Source organism: Rutidosis leptorrhynchoides, chromosome 1 (genome assembly GCF_046630445.1).
Source record: "Rutidosis leptorrhynchoides isolate AG116_Rl617_1_P2 chromosome 1, CSIRO_AGI_Rlap_v1, whole genome shotgun sequence".
In the NCBI taxonomy this organism is placed as follows: domain Eukaryota; kingdom Viridiplantae; phylum Streptophyta; class Magnoliopsida; order Asterales; family Asteraceae; genus Rutidosis; species Rutidosis leptorrhynchoides.
This window is the reverse complement of record NC_092333.1, coordinates 533,564,280-533,586,276: the sequence shown is the minus strand read 5'-3', so window position 1 is coordinate 533,586,276 and position 21,997 is coordinate 533,564,280. Positions and strand designations below refer to the sequence as shown.

The 21,997-nt window shown below is 31.1% G+C and overlaps 2 long non-coding RNA genes across 3 annotated transcripts; both read right to left on the bottom strand.

Moving 5' to 3' along the window:
* Positions 1-772: 772 nt before the first annotated feature.
* On the bottom strand, positions 773-4,632 carry LOC139877592 (uncharacterized). Of its 2 annotated transcripts, none has more exons than XR_011768683.1 (5): positions 4,338-4,632; positions 3,562-4,000; positions 3,353-3,441; positions 2,847-2,954; positions 773-1,328 (listed from the first exon to the last, which is right to left on the bottom strand). It is a non-coding gene; the product is annotated as an uncharacterized lncRNA (long non-coding RNA). The 2 variants fall into 2 exon arrangements; XR_011768690.1 differs by having other exon boundaries at positions 774-1,328; positions 3,562-3,894.
* An 11,416-nt stretch (positions 4,633-16,048) lies between these two features.
* On the bottom strand, positions 16,049-18,426 carry LOC139877585 (uncharacterized). Its single transcript, XR_011768681.1, has 6 exons — positions 18,305-18,426; positions 18,047-18,204; positions 17,841-17,901; positions 17,631-17,708; positions 17,439-17,512; positions 16,049-16,220 (listed from the first exon to the last, which is right to left on the bottom strand). It is a non-coding gene; the product is annotated as an uncharacterized lncRNA (long non-coding RNA).
* Positions 18,427-21,997: the final 3,571 nt, after the last annotated feature.

Here is a 21,997-nt window from a genome sequence, read left to right as displayed (position 1 = left end):
TAGACAATCTTTCCCCTATCCGAAAATAAAGACAAGTCATTTCTCCACTTAGAGTGAAGACACTCTCGAAAGTAGAGAAAGTCATCTATATCTCTGTATTCGACAGATAGAGAGATTCCTTCCGAATGGACCTCCGACCAATAAGTAGGAAAAAATTTAAAAATAAAATTGAGACGCCATGAAAATGGTAAAATCAAATTTCCATGGGTTTTAAATCATGCCTGAAATTTAATTTAGACTCTAAGAGTCAGTAAATCGCCATCTCATTTAAGCTCTTTTCACGAAGTTTATCACCCTACATAAGAAACATAACAAAATTTTGCATTTGACTTTTTCAATGCAACCGGTGATATTATCGATATAAAGTGTATTTTTTGGTTTACATATTTCATAAAATCTATAAGAAACATAACAAAATTTTGCATTTGACTTTTTCAATGCAACCGGTGATATTATCGATATAAAGTGTATTTTTTGGTTTACATATTTCATAAAATCTATAAGAATGATAAATTTTCCTGTTGACATATGGCTTGCGAAGTTTTTCATTGCATAATCATCACATTTATCGATGAAATGTTGTCCGGATAAAGAAGCCGCTATAGTGTCTTGTAATTTTTCTAAATCTGTAGATGTATCACTTTCTTCCTTCATACTGTGAAACCAAGGATTTCTTTAAGAAAAACTGTTTAATAAAGTAATATGTTATATTTTGACAAATGTTATTAAACCAACATGTTTTAATCTTATATAAAACCTAATGGGATACTATAAAATCAATATATGTTTTCACGAGACAATACAAAGTTCAATAAATATGAGTGTCAATTACTAAACAAAAAATATAGTAAGATATATCATGATCCAATATTCGGTTTCTGATTCATCATATGGACATTTATCATCCACAAAATCTATAGACCAATATCAACATACATAACGCACAAAAATTAATTGAAAATTAATGGTGACTCCTTCATTGACTCCAAATAGTCAAAGGAAGTCCTCCTGCAATATCTAAATTTGAATCCAAGCACTTCCATTTCATTATAATTTTATCTCGGCCATCACACTACTAAATAGAGAAACCTCTAACTTTCCAAATAACATCAAAACTATATTTGTTGTGAAGAACATTGCATAACTCATTAGCTGCCCACACAATCACATAAACACCTAGTTGTCAAATAAACACCCATATTAATTCTTTGACTTCAGGATTCCATCATTATTCAGCACACCAAATCTCCAAATCTCACTACACTTTAATTTGCACAAAAGCTTTGATCTTCAAATAGCAATTACACAACTTCACTCAAATCATACACCTTATCACATAAAAGACAAATCATATACCTTATCACATAAAAGGCAAATCATATACCTTATCACATAAAAGGCAAGAGAAGATTACTCTTAACATTAAATAACATAGATGAACTAAGAGAAGCCAATAAACTACATATCTAGTTTGACCTCTTATGACCCGTGAAAACACGTGTTTATTCAAAATAAACATCTCTTCTATACATTAAAAGAAAGCCTTACGTATAATATATATATATATATATATATATATATATATATATATATATATATATATATATATATATATATATATATATATATTTGAAAAGAAACACAATATCATTCAATACAGAGGTGATATTCAGCCCATTAACCAATTTGACATGTTCTCTCTACTAAAGTTTCTATTTAAACCCATTAACACCACAGTAAAAAACAACTAAATATTGTGATCGATAACTAAATGGGTTGGAATGACCTTGGCCACCTCTTATTCTTTAAAACGTTGACCAATGTTGAACATAGATGGAACCTCATGAATATTGACCCGAACCTAACTTTAAAAAGACGGGCCTTCATTTGCAAGGATCGAGCATTGTTGATTGAATGAAGTGAGAATAGAAACAATAATACAACAAAATATAGATTTCATTCATTTAAATGTGTGTCTGCATAATTCTTCGCCTAGCTGTAACAAATTTAGTGATACATTTATCTTAAAAAGGTTGACCAACAAAAGGAATATATAATAATAAAACAACCAAGTCTACACTCCGAGATGACAAATCAATTAGATACTGGAAAGAAGGGAGTGTATAAATAGGGGGTGGTGTCAAATTACAAAAATGCCCTTTTAAAATAAAAAAAAATTGGTGAACAGTAGAGCCATATACTCTATTGATATAATTATAATATATAATTATAATAGAAGGAAGAACAATGGATTAAAGAATGTTCTTTATCATCAACTTCTCAAAACACGTAGTAGGTGATTTTTATACTATCACAACTTAACACCAAAAATTAGAAGTGATTAAGCTAGAAGACCTAAATACTACATAAAATAAAGGCTCAGTTCTTCATCGTCAACTGCACGAAACAATAGATTTCTAACATACCGACACGAAGTAGTGACTTCGGCATATCATAAGTAACTCACTTTCATTGTATTACTTGAATACCGTCATTTTTAATTCCTTAATCTGCACTTGGATAAACTATGTTCCTTACTAAAAAAACAACAATCACAATCCAAAAAAAAAAAAAAAAAAAAAAAAAAAACATAAATAACAAAAGATTTTTGAAAACTTTTTCGTTAAGTAGAAAACCTTATGAAATGAATCAATAGACAAATATAATACAATAAAATTGGGCACACTGTTGGTGTAATGCTTCCAACCCAAGTACCCAATCTAATGTTCCAAATTCATCATTCCAACCCTAACCAATGTAAATGTATCCGATGGAGTATCACAAATGAATAATAATACTCTTAAAAGATTAAGCACAAAATCAAAGGTGTGATAAAATGAAAATACCTTCAAATAAGAAGCACAATATCGAAGATGCGATAAAATGAAAATACCATCAAATAAGAATCCAAAATGTAAACTGGTTCATGAAAAGTATTCATCTTAACAGGGGAGCTGAAAATCATTAAAACATAGAAAAGATTCAAAGCAAGTTAAGTCATAAATCCACAACATCCAAACATTAATCACAAAACATTTAACGCAAATGATGTATTACATTAGAAACAAAAGATATGAACAACTCAAAGTGTTAGCTCATTACACTCTAATCAAAATGCATGACTCAACCCCCACCAATAAGGTGAGTAGCATCTCTACATATAAGTCAAGTAGTTAACAATGAGAACTTCGGACACATCGAATTCCTGAATATCGGTTTAGTGGTAACAAATCGATTTAGGGTTTTTGATTTTTAAGTGAAATACGTTTGCCAATTGAATGTAAATGAATTAAAATACCTTAATCGATAACAAATTAAGAACCAAAACAGAAGATATCGAATTGAAACTTACCGTTAATTGAAAACTCACAGTTCCCGGCGGAAAAATAACATCAAAATGATCCACTCCAAAGATTCCAGTGTTTGAAAGAGTAAACGTACCTGCACGACATTATAGATCCCTCATAAGCAACTATCGAAGGGTTAAAAAACGATACATAAAAGTTCGGCAATAATTACTTAATTAGTACTACCTATATTTCCCAAAAAATAATATTATACCTGTTTGTCCTATAATAGTTTAACAGTATGACATTTGATATTCCTAATTTGCTGCGACTTCTTAAAAGCGAAATACAAATGAAGCTGCTTATGTGCCGAGAAAAATAATGTTTGTGCCCCTCTTGTGAACAGCCAATTGACTCATCGATTAGCCCAAACGTCAAGCATAGAACAATGTGATAACAAACGATTTTCCCGACAATATCTCTTCAAATGTATGAACTCGATTTTTGGCACATACAATCCTTAATGTCAAGCTCTTTATGTCTCTACAACTCGAATTCACAACTGGGTGTTTAGCGAATGCAAGTGCAGTGGCCTTCGCTAACAAAGCTGTCATTGTCACTCCCTTGGACTTTATATATATAAATGTACATACGACGATAGTGACGCTAAAGCACATATAATTATATACCCATAAAGAAAACAAATGCTTCACCTAATGCAAATATATAAACATGATTTAGAGATTATCATGACATCACTTTTTTTAACAATCGATGAGAAGACTATGATGTTACAGTAGTAAACAAAACCAGATTTAAAACAGTATTCTGTAAAAATATCCGAAAAATGTTCACGTTTAATCAGATACATAAAAAAAACCTATACATGTAAAATAAGTAATCTGCGTAAAATATATTAATGAATCAAACTAACCCGCGATAAATCTCCAACCCTAGATAAATATCAATATATCAGGGTTTTTTCAATGAACTAATATACAATTATATTGGAACGAAACTTAAAACCCTAGATACATAAAAGACGCTTACCATAGCTAATCGGATGAAATTTGAACGCATTTCACCTTCAGTTGTTTCTTAATCCACCTCAGCTATTCGATCATAATTTCAGTTTGTTTTATTGATACGATTAATGGAATACTAACCAATTGAATCACCAGCAAATAATTGATTCGATGATTTGTAGAGAAAATTCAAAGCTTTTTGATACAATTAATGGAATACTAACTAATTGAATCACCATCAGATAATTGATTCGATGGATGTAGGTGAAAAAAATGAGAAATGGGGAAAAAGTTAAGAAGATAGAAGGGACAGGCGTTTGTGTTTTACTCAGTATTATATTTAATTTAATGTATTTTAGAGGATGTGTGTATTTTAACTTGATTTATTACCTAATAATATAATAAGTTTAGATAATGAATAATGATCATTGGATTAAAGGGTATTCTTAAGTAATTTTTTGATTTAATAGTGATTAAAGGGGTTTTACAAATGAATTATTACCTAATAATGATTCTCTTTTAAGATATAGAGTGATATATATATATATATATACTAGATTTTAAGAGCCCGTGCGTTGCACGGCAGCTCTAAAAAATAGTTTTCGTAATCATTACTATTTGTACGACAATGTTTGTTGTTGATAGTTTTCGTAATCGTTACTATTTTTTGTTGTTTATTACTCCATTGTGATTTAAGAATGTGAAATAAGATACATTTACCTTTTCTTGGCATTTAAAAGGCACCGGGATTTCGTCTATTAGAACTTTGTTTTCCTTTAGATCGCATTTAGAAAAGAAGAATAAATAATAATGTTAGCGGACCAAATAGTATGCAAATGTTGACAGCGTAACATTAGAGTTGCAACCAGATGGACGGCTAAAAATGTATTATTGTAGTGATGACCGAACAAAAAATGAAGAGATAAAGTGGTTTTATATATTTAAAAGTGTTATAATAATAATAATAATATAGATATGGATAGTCAATTTTGGTGTATACATATAGTCAATTTTGGTACACAAAGTATGTATTTTTATATTGAGATTTTAGGCTATAAATACTCATGAATGCAAGCATTAAACTTGCACCATTTCACACACTTACAAAGTGTTTCTTTCTTTCTCCATTATCATCTTTGTTCTTACACTTCATTATTAGTATTCTTAATCAAGAATCAAATCACTAAAGGTAGTTATAAGCCTACTGAATTATAACATCAAGAATCAAACCACTAAAGGTAGTTATAAGCCTACTGAATTATAACACGTTATCAGCACGATAATCTTAATACTAAATATGGTTGGCTCTGCCACCAAAATGATATATGGTCGGTTATACCACCAAAATGATATATGGTCGGTTATACCACCAAAATGATATATGGTCGGTTATACCACCAGAATGATATAGGTCGGTTATACCACCTGAAAAAATATATGGTCGACACTGTCGCCAAATTTTCATTTATGTTTACTAATATTTATATTTTTGTTATATAACATTTATTTATGATTGCTTACACATGGTCGACACTGTCACCTACTTATCATTTATGTTATATTAAATTTATGTTTAATGTTTATATACTTATGAATATAAATTGACTCTAATTTATCATGATGTTTGTTTTAATTTTTGATAATAGAAAATGTCGAATCTGGAAAAGCTTAAATTTACTCCTTTAGAATCAACTGGAAACAACTACATGCCATGGGTTATAAAAGTAAAAATGCATCTTAAATCAATGGGCATTCTTGAAACCATAAATGAAAACAACACTTGTTCTGAAAAAGAACAAGCTACGGCATGTTGCTTTATTCATCAACATATTGATGAATGCTTACAAAATAATTATGTGACTGTAGAAGATCCCCATGTTTTATGGGAAGGTCTCAAAAGCAGATTCAATAATCAAAGAGAAATTTTACTTCCAGCTGCAATGGAACAATGGAGAACATTAAGGTTCCAAGACTTTAAGAAAGTAAATGAATACAGCTCAGCTCTGTATAATACATGTTCACAACTTAAATTCTGTGGACATGAAATTAGTGATGCAGACATGATGGAGAAAACTTTCTCCACAATGAATGCTGCAAACATCACAGTGCAAAGAAATTTGAGAATGCTAAAGTTCAAAACATATCCTGAACTTAATTCATATCTCTTAGTTGCAGAGCAAAATGATGAGCTATTAATGAAAAATCAGCAATCCCGTCCTACTGGTACACTTGCAATCCCTGAAGCAAATACTGCAAATAATTATAAACAGGGACAAGGACGCGGGCAAGGTCGTGGTTATAATAACCATCACCATCATCATGCCAAAAGCCATAACTATGGTAGAAACCATCCTTATGGTAATGGTAATGGGCGTGGACGTGGTCGTGGTCGTGGCCGTGGTGGTCAAAGAAATAGTAATCCACGAAAATATAAATATCAACCACAAAACAAGCCCATTAAACAAGATGTTGAAGAAAATTCTTCTAAAAATTCTGAAGAATCTTGCTACAGATGTGGTAGAATGGGCCACTGGGCTAATACTTGCCGAACATCTAAACATCTTGTTAAGATGTATCAGGATTCGCTGAAAGATAAAGAAAAGGAAGTAAATTTTGTGGATAATATTGATCCAACAGTCACTGAGAAACCATCTGATTTATATGAAGATTTCTTGAATGTTTAAGTTGTGTGTCTTTTGAAAAATAAACGATTTAATATCGTCTGTCTTTGTCATTATGTTTGCTAAATGTTTCAGTACTATCTATTTGCGTTTAAAATATTGTGTAATATTAATGTACTCACTATTTATTTCTTATATATGAAGTTCAATATGAATTTTGCTGGAATACAACATCAATCAAGTGGTGGAGATCTCTGTATAGCAGACAGTGGAACTACACACACTATACTTAAATCCGAGAAATATTTTATTGATCTAAAACCAACGGAAGGAACTATACATACAATATCAGGACCTGCTAACTTGATAAAAGGGATAGGAAAGGCAAATTTCATACTACCAAATGGTACAAAATTTTTAATAAATGATGCCTTATTTTCTCCCAAGTCAAGCAGAAATTTATTGAGTTTCTCCGACATATACCTTAACGGGTATGATTATCAGTCAGTGACAACAGAAAATGAGAAATATTTAAGTATCACTGACAAGAGTCATGTGGTTGAAAAACTGCCAAGACTTAGTTCTGGATTACATTATACACATATAAATGTACCAGAAATACATGTGGTAGTTAACGAAAAATATATTGATCCTGGTGTATTCAGTTTATGGCATAACAGATTAGGCCATCCAGGATCAACAATGATGAAAAGGATTATTGAATGTACTCATGGACATCCACTAAAGGATAGAAAAATCCATCATGATACAATGGTTCCATGTACATCTTGCTCTCTTGGAAAATTGATAACTAGACCCTCACCACTTAAGGTTGAGAAAGAATCACCAATGTTTCTTGAAAGAATTCAAGGTGATATATGTGGACCAATTCATCCACCATGTGGACCATTTAGATATTTCATGGTTCTAATAGACGCATCTAGCAGATGGTCTCATGTTTGTCTGTTATCAAGCCGTAATGTGGCATTTGCAAAATTTCTTGCCCAAATTATTAAATTGAGAGCTCATTTTCCTGATTACACCATTAAAAGGGTGAGACTTGATAATGCTGGTGAATTTACATCTCAAGCATTTAATGACTATTGCATGTCTATAGGAATTGTTGTTGAACATTCTGTTGCTCATGTGCATACACAAAATGGTTTAGCCGAGTCATTGATTAAACAGTTAATCGCTAGACCATTGATAATGAGAACAAAACTCCCTGTATCTATATGGGGTCATGCAATTTTACATGCTGCTGCATTGATTCACATCAGACCAAGTGCAAGTCATAAATATTCCCCCCTACAACTTGCTTTTGGTCAAGAGCCAAATATTTCCCATCTTAGAACATTTGGTTGTGCAGTGTATGTTCCAATTGCGACACCACAACGTACAAAAATGGGTCCTCAAAGGAGGTTGGGAATATATGTTGGATATGAAACATCTTCAATATTAAGGTATATTGAACCTATGACAGGTGACGTTTTTACAGCACGTTTTGCTGATTGTCATTTTAATGAAACATTGTTCCCTAGATTAGGGGGAGAAATGAAAAATAAAGAAAATGATGTTTCATGGTGTGAACCTCAATTAAAGTATCTTGATCCTCGCACAAAAGAATGCGAGACAGAAGTTCAAAAGATAATGCATATACAAGAACTTGCAAATCAATTGCCTGATGCATTTACAGATACAAAAACGGTGACAAAATCATATATACCAGCAGTAAATACTCCAGCTCGAATTGAAATTCCAAAAGCTGGCAATAACGTCACTCATGAATCTTTGCCACGTCAGAAACGTGGAAGACCAATTGGTTCAAAGGATAAAAATCCTCGAAAAAGAAAATCAGCTGATAATGAAGTAAAAGAAAGTGTTCAAGAAGAACCACAAATCAGTACTCCTACTGCAGAGGAGATTGATGATGTCAATACAGAAATTGCAATCAATTATGCATATTCAAAAATATTATGGAACCGAAATGAAATGAAAAATCTTGATGAGAAATTTTCATTTAATGTTGCGTATGACATCATGAATAATGATGATGATCCAGAACCAACATCTATGGTTGAATGTCAAAATAGACATGATTGGGCTCAATGGAAAGAAGCAATACGAGCTGAATTAGAATCACTCAATAAAAGAAAGGTTTTCGGATCCATCATTCTCACTCCTAAAGATGTGAAACCTGTAGGATACAGATGGATTTTTATCCGAAAAAGAAATGAGAAAAATGAAGTTACAAGGTATAAAGCTAGACTTGTAGCTCAAGGTTTTTCTCAAAGACCAGGAATTGATTATGAAGAAACTTATTCCCCTGTTATGGATGCAATTACTTTTAGATACTTAATCAGCCTGGCAGTTTCTAAAAATTTAGAAATGCATCTCATGGATGTTGTGACTGCTTATCTATATGGATCACTTGATAGTGATATATATATGAAGATACCTGAAGGATTTAAGGTACCAGAAGCATCAAATGCAAAACCCAAAGAAATGTATTCGATTAAATTACAAAGATCTTTATATGGGTTAAAACAATCGGGACGTATGTGGTATAACCGATTAAGTGATTACTTGATAAGCAAAGGGTATACAAATAATCTTACTTGCCCTTGTGTTTTCATTAAGAAAACAACATCCGGATATGTGATCATAGCTGTTTATGTTGATGATCTTAACATCATAGGTACAAATAAAGAGATCCATGAAGCCATTCAACTTCTAAAGAAAGAATTTGAAATGAAAGATCTCGGAAAAACCAAGTATTGCCTTGGTTTACAAATTGAGCATATGCCTAATGGTTTACTTGTACATCAAACAACATATACTGAAAAGATTTTGAAACGTTTCAATATGGACAAGGCAAAACCATTAAGTACTCCTATGGTTGTTAGATCACTCAATGTCGAAGCTGATCCATTTCGTCCATGTGAAGATCAAGAAGACATTCTTGGACCAGAAGTACCATATCTTAGTGCAATTGGAGCTCTTATGTATCTTACAAATTGTACAAGACCTGACATTTCTTTTGCAGTTAATTTGTTGGCAAGGTTCAGCTCTGCTCCTACCAAAAGACACTGGAATGGGATCAAACACATATTTCGATACCTTCGAGGAACTACTGATTTAGGATTATTTTATTCTAACGAATCAAAACAAGATTTGGTTGGTTATGCAGATGCAGGTTATTTATCTGATCCACATAAAGCTAAATCTCAAACTGGATATGTATTCCTAAATGGAGGTACTGCAATATCATGGCGTTCTCAAAAACAAACACTTGTTGCTACATCGTCAAATCATGCCGAAGTGATTGCATTACATGAAGCTACTCGGGAATGTTTTTGGTTGAGATCAATGACACAAATCATTACTGATTCTTGTGGACTAGAACGCGATAAAAGTCCAACAATTATCTATGAAGATAATGCAGCTTGCATAGCACAGATGAAAGAAGGGTATATCAAAAGTGACCGAACCAAACACATACCTCCTAGATTCTTCTCATACACTCAAAATCTCATTAAGGACAACGAGATTGAAATGAGATATGTTCAATCCAGCAAAAACTCTGCTGATCTTTTCACGAAAGCACTTCCAACTGCTATTTTCAGAACACACGTTCATAACATTGGCATGAGACATGTTCAAAAGATGTAACAGCTGAAGCGATGTCTACTTGAGGGGGAGTCAACTCCATGCTGCACTCTTTTTCCCTTAGCTAAAGTTTTTTCCCACTGGGTTTTCTTTAGCAAGGTTTTTAACGAGGCAGTAATTTATAGTTGATCTTCAACAAAATAAAATTGCTATCCAAGGGGGAGTGTTATAATAATAATAATAATATAGATATGGATAGTCAATTTTGGTGTATACATATAGTCAATTTTGGTACACAAAGTATGTATTTTTATATTGAGATTTTAGGCTATAAATACTCATGAATGCAAGCATTAAACTTGCACCATTTCACACACTTACAAAGTGTTTCTTTCTTTCTCCATTATCATCTTTGTTCTTACACTTCATTATTAGTATTCTTAATCAAGAATCAAATCACTAAAGGTAGTTATAAGCCTACTGAATTATAACATCAAGAATCAAACCACTAAAGGTAGTTATAAGCCTACTGAATTATAACAAAAAGATGGAGGACTAATTGACCCATGGTGAGTAAACAAATTAAAGAAATGAGTCAAAAGGGTCAATAGAAACCATCAAAAATATGTTTTTCGACACATACAACCCTACCGAATTGTTATATTCCCTGTTTTTCCTACTTTGAATTGCTTAAATTGAAGTATATATAATTTTATATTTAGATTAGTATTTTCAAGCGCAATATTAATAATTGCAAATTCACATGAAAGTATTTTAGGTCAACCGATCATCTTTGACCCAGACTAATGCTCAGTTTTCTTATTTTGACCTTACTATGTAAAAACTCATATATTGCACAGAATGAAAAATAACTTGAACAAACTAAACTCAAAGGTAAGATAACAACCTCCAATATTATGTTGAAATTACACTACATAAAATAAAAGTAATAACATCAAGCTGAACAGATTCATGATTGAATATGATTTAATTTTAAATATTCAAAGTCGACAATATTCAAAGTCGACAAACATAGTATCTGGAATTCTAAAAAACAATTAAACACGATATAGTGAAGACACGAGTTATAGGGAGATCATTACTACCGATACCATGCAACGATGCTAGCAGTTCCTCCTTGGATAGTGATCCACGAACATTGCAGAAGGTCATTCATATGCCCGTGTCCTTTTCCACCACAACTGGGACAAATCATCAAAGCAACACAATCACGGCTCATATGGCCCACTTGCTGGTAGTTACTTTGGACAATGTAACAAAAACCGTCCATACCTCTACAACTACCACGTGGGCCACATTGTCACTACCACATGGGCCGCCTCTATCATCTATCATTGGTGAAGTCAGCAACTATGTGGTATTGCTTGTAGCAATTGTTGCACAGCCTCATGTCACCAGGTAACATTAGAGGAGTTGTACATTCCGATGATATATGATAAAACTATACCTCACTTTATATGGTTAATAAGCACCTCAATTACGAAACAACTAAAGAAAACAAATGACCATCTGTATCACCTAATTATGAATAAGTGAATTTGAGTTATATTTTATCTCAAACGGGTCAAACATAAAGCTTATAAGGACACAGGTAAAAAGTCGAAAACTTCAAGTCTACTTTTTATCAAACCAAATAATTTTATTATAGGAAATGATGAATTAAGCGACCATATCTGGCAAACTAATGTAAAATTCAAAGCTGTTTTAGTTCAGTTTAACCATATTAACTCGGAAAATAGATTACCCCTTTTGACCTTTTTTGGTAAATCCATCTTTTCGTTCAAGTTTTGTGAATATAAATACAAGTGTGGTCAAAATATTTCTGGTCTTTGACATGTGACATGAGTTAAGGAGGAATTACACGATTGAGCCCGTAATTAATCTGATAATTAACATGAATTCAAATATTTTGATCAGTAAATAAGGATCACTAAATATCTTGATCAGTGGTCTTTAGATTCAAATCTCTTAAAGTACCAGCTTATATAGGGCAAACCAATTTGTTTTGACTAACCATACAAGTTAACCGGTTGCAACAATGGGTACAACACAAGCCCATTTTCAACCTACATTACCTCATACAAATGTAGGTTCTTCAACAACCTATTATTATAATGGGTTTTAATATGTGTTCAGTACAAATGTGATGATAAATAAAATTCATTTTCATGAGCATATTGTAAAAATCATTGACTTAGTAGTGTAAACGTCATTGACTCGGTGTTGTAAACATCATTGTATTAAATGCCAAGCATATTAATCATGATCATTAAGATAAGCAAAAAATAATAGCCTTATAAGCCTGCTACAATTATCATTATTTTATTACTGTACACATATCATAAATATCAAATATTAAAATTAAATAGCAATTAAGTTAATTATAACCATGTATCGGGACTATACAACTTATTTTAGAAGAGCAGATCAATTTCATCAAAAAATCAACAAGGTACTCATAAACATAAACAAAGTAACAAAAGCAAAAGGGTGTAAAGACAAACCTCATTATCCATGAGGATAAGTTCAATAATCTTCAAAAAAAATTCATAGCCATAACCATTCTGAACTCAGATTCGAATCAGTTTGACCTAGAGTGCAAACTTACTTTTGATGGGTTCATCTATTGAATCCAAAAAAGATCTGATTCCAAAATCTATGTACATATGGATTTAACAAACGATTGTGTGACGACCCTGATTTTTCCGACTACTTGATTATACTATCTACATGATTTAATAATTCCGACTTGATAAACAATGAATTTTAATAAGTCTTGAACCTCCGGAAAGAGTTTTACACAAGCTTTTGGTCACCCTTTTATTCCTACGATTCACGAACGTCATAACTTGTATTAATTATATATATGTACATATATGTATACATATTTAACTTGAAAATATGATAATTAAATATCTCATTAAGTATATTAACAAAGTATTATATATACATTTTCATACTACTAATTTAAAGAGTTTTTGAACAGTATATATGTTACTTTTTAAACGACGAAATTAACTTATGTTAAAATGTATTTACATACAATGTATTATGTTAAAATGTATTTACATACAATGAGTATAAATACACTTAGTAATATACAAATACAGATAAGGGATAGCTATACTCGTATTTTCGTTCATTTTTCTCAAGAATTCTACTCGTATTTATACGGTATGTATACAGTATTTATACGCATATTATACGCAGCTTCTAGAAGTATTTACTATTGGTATATACCAATAGAAATCTGCATGATTGATATATTATGTCATGCATGACATTATCAATCTTATTATGTCATGCATGACAACATCAATTTAACTTTACTTGATATTAGTCAAAAATGGACAACATAAGTTGCCTATAAATACCCTAAAAACGTTTTTGTGCATACACCCATTTTCCCATTCCATTTTCTCATTCATACTCTCTAAATTCTCTCTCAAAATACTCCCATCTTCATACTAGATCATCCCCAAGCATTTTCTTCATCTTTTAGCTTCAAAAACAATCTATAATCATGATATAAGAAGCAATCAAGAACACTTACTTTGATTCAAGTTTTGCTTCCAAGTTTGGTTATCTTTAAGCACCAATTCAAGGAGTCTTTCAAGTTCTAGAAATCCTCTTCATATTCAGTTACTTATCTTTCTTAAATCAAGGTATTAGCCTTACCAAAACTCTTGTTCAATTCATATGATTATAGCTATATATATATATATATATATATATATATATATATATATATATATATATATATATATATAAGAATTCATAACTAATAACTACTAGAACATAGTTTAGTTAATTTTAAACTTATTTAGAAAACTAATCTAATCTTTCTAACTTAACTCTAATAACACTTATTTATATGTATTATGATGTTATATTAAGATATTATAAGAACTTATAACTTGCACATATGAAGAACACCTTAAAAACTATATTAACCATATCCTTGCTAACTTTTCCTATATCCTATATATATTTGGACATGTTATCATTAGATTCCGAGATTGTATATATATATAATAATCTTGGTACGTTCCATGACAATACGTAAACAATACGTTTTGATAAATCCTAAGTCAATACGTCTCTGGATTGATGCAAGACAATATGTACACAATACGCCGTGGGGTAATTCTAAGATTATATATATATACCGATTATTGGACTGTTGGACTTTTCGGACTATTTTGGACTACTAACAAAGGACTACTAACAATGGACTACTAACATAAAATGTTAAAAATTATTATATAAGTATTCTATGAACTTGCTATATTAATTTTGTTCACATATATTATTATCTGAATCGATATTATTATTATAGGTTCGTGAATCCAAGGACGTCGGCTGTATTTTAATAAGTTGGAAACTTGTTAAAACTATACTTTTACGACAGTGAGTATATAGTCTCATTTTTAAACTCTACAAATATTTTGGGATGAGAATTCATGCAGCTTTTGTTTTTCGAAATAGACACAAGTACTTAAATATATATTCTATGTTGAGTTGTACCTTTGTATATATCCCTAATAGTCTGGTAACTATTTGTTACATGTGGTTAACATGTAAGTGCGAATCCTATTGATAGATCTATTGGGTTTGACAACCCCACTCGGGCTAGTTAGCACTAGTTCATAACGGGTGTTTAGTACTTCGTTTTACTACACTTGGTACGGTGTAGAGATAACTTTGAAAAGGGAATATGCACGGAAAACATCTGTTAAGTATAGTTACTGGGCGCTCAACAAACGTATAGAATATCTTTGTAGAAACGTTTATAACATGAAATCTTGTGGTCTATTATTATATCTTATGCTGACTTTAAAACCTATATCTTACCAACCTTTGTGTTGACAGTTTAAAGCATGTTTATTCTCAGGTCCCTAGAAGTCTTCCGCTGTTTGCTTATACGTTATACAAGCTATGTGCATGGAGTCATACATGCTTTATTCGAGAAAACTTTGCATTCACAAAATCATCATCATGTATCTTATTTTGACTGTATTGTCAATGAATGTATTATTGTAAACTATCATTTACGGGGATTGTCTATACGTAGAAATCATCAGATTTCAAAAACTTTGGATTTTATATATTCATTTATGGTGTGTCTTTCAAAAGAATGCAATGTTTACAAAACGTATCATATAGAGGTCAAATACCTCGCTATGGGACCAATAAATGATGTACTGCGTCTAAAGGGATTTGGACGGGTCATCACAGATTGAAACATAACTCAAAGATGAAGAAATGCAAGAACTACCTAAAAAATTTAGAGTATATCATGTTACCAAATCGGTCTCGATTGTATAGCCTTGAATATAACCAAAAGTATTTATAACTGCCAACAGAGAAAATATCGTGATATGTAGTCAAAAAGGAAAACCGAATGCGAGATTTCTGGGATTCGAGTTTATATTCAAAAACGTAATGATCATGGATCAATTTGAATTCTATTACTCCGTACTTGTACTGAAAGTTAGGTGTGCAATTATATCCATCAAATCCCTGTTAATGGAAATCAAAATCAAGAATTTGTATTCATTCAAAGAAGTGGTGCTGATTTTACCTGAATGCTTATCACCATATTTCCCTACAAAACTTTTTTGACTCCTTGAAGCCCTGCTAATCCAAGCTTGTCCCTACAATCAAAACATTAAAAGTAATTCATGTTCTCTTTATAAAATCAGGTTAAATGACCCATATAACTATACCAATCAGAATCTATTACCAAATTAATGTGTCATAAGTTATATATATATATATATATATATATATATATATATATATATATATATATATATATATATATATATATAATGTGTCAAACAATTAATCTTTTTACAATAATATGGAGACCAATTAACGACTGATAATGACTCGGTGGCCAGACCCTTTGTAAAACTGCAGCGGTAGACCCTTTGAGGCTCACATGTATATTTAGTTGTAAATCAAAGAAGATGAATTGTTGTGGATGCAACTCTAAGGTTGCCGTGTCAAGTTACAATTCACTTTCTTTTACTGCAAGTCCTACGTAACATATACTACATTGACATATTCTCATTGTGGCATTTTGGTTCATAAGATCTTACATGTATCAAATGGAGCACCACCAAATCCAAGCAGGAGGATCTAATTCCAATCTAACAACCTCAGCTGTAAGTAGAAGGGTCAATTTGACCCAAAATCTTAAAAATGGGTCACTTATTGTTTAATTCCCGTCCGGTCAAAATGGCATAATAAGACAATCAGCTACAAAGGATATTACATAATACTTAGTTCCAACCATAAGTTAATACTTAGTTCCAACCATAAGTTAATATAACAAATAAATAGACTCTTAGTTCCAACCAAAATGGCATAATATTTAGTTCCAACCATAAGTTAATATAAGTTGTAGCACTTTTGGATATTGTATGCATTTAAAAAGTTTTTTGGATATTCGCTTTTGACCATTCAACTTAAATATTTTTTTTTTAAAGGCATAAGTTAAATCTTTTTACTTGCGCATTGAACCTTTTCAGTTTGAGCTAAAATACTTGATGTGACACATTCAATCACTTGAGATAAATCATTACCCAAATGAACAATAACACAAAATTGGTTAAAATAGGAACCTCAACATTATGCTTTCCTGTCATACTCTCAAACTCACATAGAAATAACAATATAAAATAGCACTATATGATTTCAAATAACACTAATCACCTAAATATATCAAAGGATAAAAGTAACAGCATTCCACAACAAACAGAGTAGTTAACACTTAACAGGTAACGGGTAAGAAATTGCACAACATCTTATAGTCATTCCGTAAGTATTGTATCAATATAAAATTACAATGAGATAACATGTTTCACCTTGTTGACATCAGGAGCTTTAAAACCCTCCTCCTTTGCTTCCTCCAACCAACCTCTCTTTTGGTCTAGAAAAACTATCACACAATCAAATCATTAATAATTAGTATTATTTTTCTAAATCATATATCAGATAATAGTCAAAGGTGATTGCTAAGCGATTGATTTATTTTTGACTATGAACCAAAATGCCACCTTGATTTAAACAGAATGTATGCCGTTTCTTGCAGCTCAAAATACACATCAAAACTTTTGTTCAGTTTCCATATACTCCTGCACAGGAAAGTTAGAAACCAATAGAATTTCACAGAATGCAAGTCTTTAACAATAACTATAAGACAAACTCTGGCAATAGAATTGTAAGAAACTATATAATTTGATTGAGGACATCGAGTCGATAAACACCTATAAACTGGACTCGCAAAAGTAATCTCTGGCGGAAACATGTTTCTGAGTCAATAAACACCTGAAAAATCAAGCAAAAGAGCAGTTATAACAAATTGGGGATTGACGATAAAAATTAGTCGAAACAAACAAAGGATGAAATTATTTAAATTGCAATTAGATGAAAAATATGAACAAATTAAGATCCCTTATGCGATGTACTATACCTATAAAACGAAATAGATGGTTTTCAATTAGAGTAACAGACATCGGTTTCTGAAATTCGATTAAATTATAACATGAAATCGGAATTAATCACCAACGACGCCTTCATATTCGACCCCATTGAATGTTTCGCTCAATTTGTCGATCGAATTGTGGAGCCCTAATTAAAAATACAGGGATGAAAGTGAAGTCAAATAAGGGTTAAAGTTTCAGAGCATATGTATTAAAAATCGAAGAAATTAAAAAAAAAAAAATTATACCATCATGTGCGTAACAGTCTACCGATTAAATCTTTGATAGCGGTTAATAATTTTCAGGCGACCCTCGGCCATAATCGGCGATTGAAATGATGTTGGGGAAGAACATCTGAGAGAAAAAGCTGGAGTGCGGAATTGAGGAACTGAGTACAGGTGTAAATTTTCTAGGAGCAAATAATATTAATACGGATATATTTGTTAAATTACACGTGGATAGAAAAAGCTGGAGTAAATGTCAGACTGACAAGTCAGACTTAAATTTCACGCTTTGTAAAAGGTATATATATATATATATATAAATATATATATATATATATATATATTAGATTTAAGAGCTCGTGCGTTGCACGGCAACTCTCAAAAATAGCATTTGAAGATGTTAGTGATGAGACTGGGTAGCTATAGTATACAACTATAAGTAAAAACTCTTAGGTATTGATAACATTTGTAATGAAAGTAAATGTATTGAAACGATTAGTATTGTAAACGTTAAAAATGAATACAATTACAATGTAGCTTTCCATTGTTCATAGTCAATTATATCATCTTCAACATAACCGCACTAAGTTTACCAGAAGTTGGAATGATCCAATTTAACAACACAACTTCTAAGAAATTGAATTCGTGAATAACGTGTAAAATTATTTGAGTTTATCAATTATTGTTGTGAGCTATACATAGAATAGTCAATGTAGTATGATAATAATATGTATGTTACAAATTCCACATCATATCAAACTCTTTATACAAAACCCCCATATCAAAGTAGTGGTAGAAATGCCCAACTAACATTATATTTACCAACTGATGCAATGTTTATAGTTGATACATGGGTGAATAAGTTTATATACTTTTCGGTTTTTGGACACTTGTTACAACTTAACACATTTATAAATGATTATATATCAAGTATAAATGTGTTATCCATTAAATGATTCATTTTAGTTAACAACATAAAGCACACTAAAGAAACAAAAGGATTCAAATTTTTGGAGGCTCTTAGGAATATCAGTAATGTACCTATATAAGAATGAACACCCTAAAGACGAACGTAAGGTGTAAAACTTGCTCGTTTTGGCCTGCTGTGACGACCCGGAAATTTTCGACCAAATTTAAACTTAATCTTTATATGATCTCGACACGATAAGTAAAGTCTGTTAAGTTGAAATTCAAAAATTTGGAACTGTGTTCATGTAACCTTCGACTTTTCCGGACGATTCACGAACCACTATTTGTAAATAAGATATGTATAGAAATATATGTATATATTTGAGATTGATATTTACATATATATAAATGTTTCCAACATGTTAAGAAATCAAACTTGTTAAGACTAGATTAATTGAAACGGATTTTATTTAAACGTTTGACCTCCCAGTTTGTCCGACGATTCACGAACGTTAAAACTTGTAAAAACGACATGATGATATATATATATATATATGAACATATGTATATATTTAACAAGATACAATGATAAGTAAGTATCTCATTAAGTATATTAACAATGTGTTATATACATAAAATGAGACTACTAAATTAAAGAATTCGAAACAAGATATATATGTAACTGTTATCGACGTAATAACGTCTTAATTAACATAAATACATATGTATTGTATTAAGATATATTAATACATTATGTTTAACATGATAAAATGATAATTAAGTATATCATTAAGTGTATTAACAATGAATTATATACATAAAACGAGACTACTAACTTAAGGGTTTCGAAACAATATATATATGAAACGATTAACGACGAAATAACGACTTAATTAAAATGTATATATATGTAATGTATTAAGAAGTATTAATACACATTTGAAAGACTTAAAGACATATATTAAAATACTTATACTTAACAAAGATAGTTATAATCATATTCCCATTCGTTTTCATCAAGAATTCTACTCGTATTCATACGGTATTTTCACCCGTATAATACCCAGCTTCTAGATGTATATACTATTGGTATATACACTCAAATGATCAGCTCTTAGCAGCCCTCAATTAGTCAACAAACATGTGGAACCAACCATTAGACAACTATCATGACTTATGAGCAAGAAAACAAAACAAGAACTCCTTTAACCCCACTCATCACTCACCATTCACTTCATTTCATTTCTAATTTTCTTTCTAATTCTCTCTCAAAACACACCCCCCCCCCCCTTAAGAACGAAATTTTCAGTAAACTAATCATCATCTTCATCAAAAACTACTTCAAGAATCAAGCTATAATTATCATAGGAAGAACACTTCAAGAACACTTCAAAAATCCTTTCAAGTTTGCAAGATTACTTTCATTCTTTCTAGTCCATTCCAAGTAATCATCTAAAATCAAGAAACTCTTATTATTTACAGTAGGTTGTCATTCTAAATCAAGGTAATATTCATATTCAAGCTTTGATTCGATTTCTATAAATATAACTATCTTTAATCAAGTAGTAATCTTACTTGAACTTGTTTTCATTCCATGATTCTACTTCAAGAACTTCCAAGCCATCAAAGATCCTTTGAAGCTGAAGATTAATTCTTGTCATTTACAGTAGGTTTACCTACTAAACTTGAGGTAGTAAGAATGTTTATAGCCTTGCTCGATTCTTACGTATATAACTATCTTATTCGAAGAAAATAACTTGTAATCACTAGAACATAGTTTAGTTAATTCTAAACTTGTTCGCAAACAAACTTAATCATTCTAACTTGACTTTAAAAACAACTTCACACATGTACTATATCTATATGATATGCTAACATAAGGATTTAAAACTTGAAAACACGAAGAACACCGTAAAACTTGACATACGTCGTCATAGTAAAACCGGGGGCTGTTTCGGGTTGGATAATTAAAAACTATCTTAAACTTTGAATTTAAAGTTGATTTTATGAGAAAATGTTATTTCATATGAACATAATAATATATATAAAAATGGGGGTTAAACTCAAAGTAGAAACATGTTTTTTTTTTCAAAATGGTCATCAAGGTGTCGTTCTTTCGACAGATATGACTACTCTTTATAAATAGACTTGTAACCTGTAACTCCGACTATAAACCACCACTTTTTCAGTTTAGTTCTATAAATTAGAGTTCATTACAAAACCATAGCAATTTAATTCACTCAAAATCGATTTGTAACGAAGAAGTTATGGGCAAAACAATATTGGTTAAAAATGGCTAAAATGACTACGGGATTGTTTTTTATAAAATTTATACTAACCATATCCTAGTTAATTTTTTCTGTATTATACATGTATTTATACATGTCTTGACTATTTTCCTTGTACTATACTAGTCTTGGTTAATCCCGAGACAATATACAATACGTCAGATAAATCGTAAGACACATGTACACAATACGTCGAGATTACTTCAAAGACAATAGTTGTACATGGGTCGTGATTGAGTCTTAGACAATACATATACAATACGTCAGATAAATCGTAAGACACATGTACACAATAGGTCGAGATTACTTCAAAGATAATAGTTGTACAATGGGTCGTGATTGAGTCTTAGACAATACATATACAATACGTCAGATAAATCGTAAGACACATGTACACAATACGTCGAGATTACTTCAAAGACAATAGTTGTACAATGGGTCATGATTGAGTCTTAGACAATACGTCTTGATTATTCCAGGGTGATATTTTAGACTATATATATGGACTACTAACATTGGA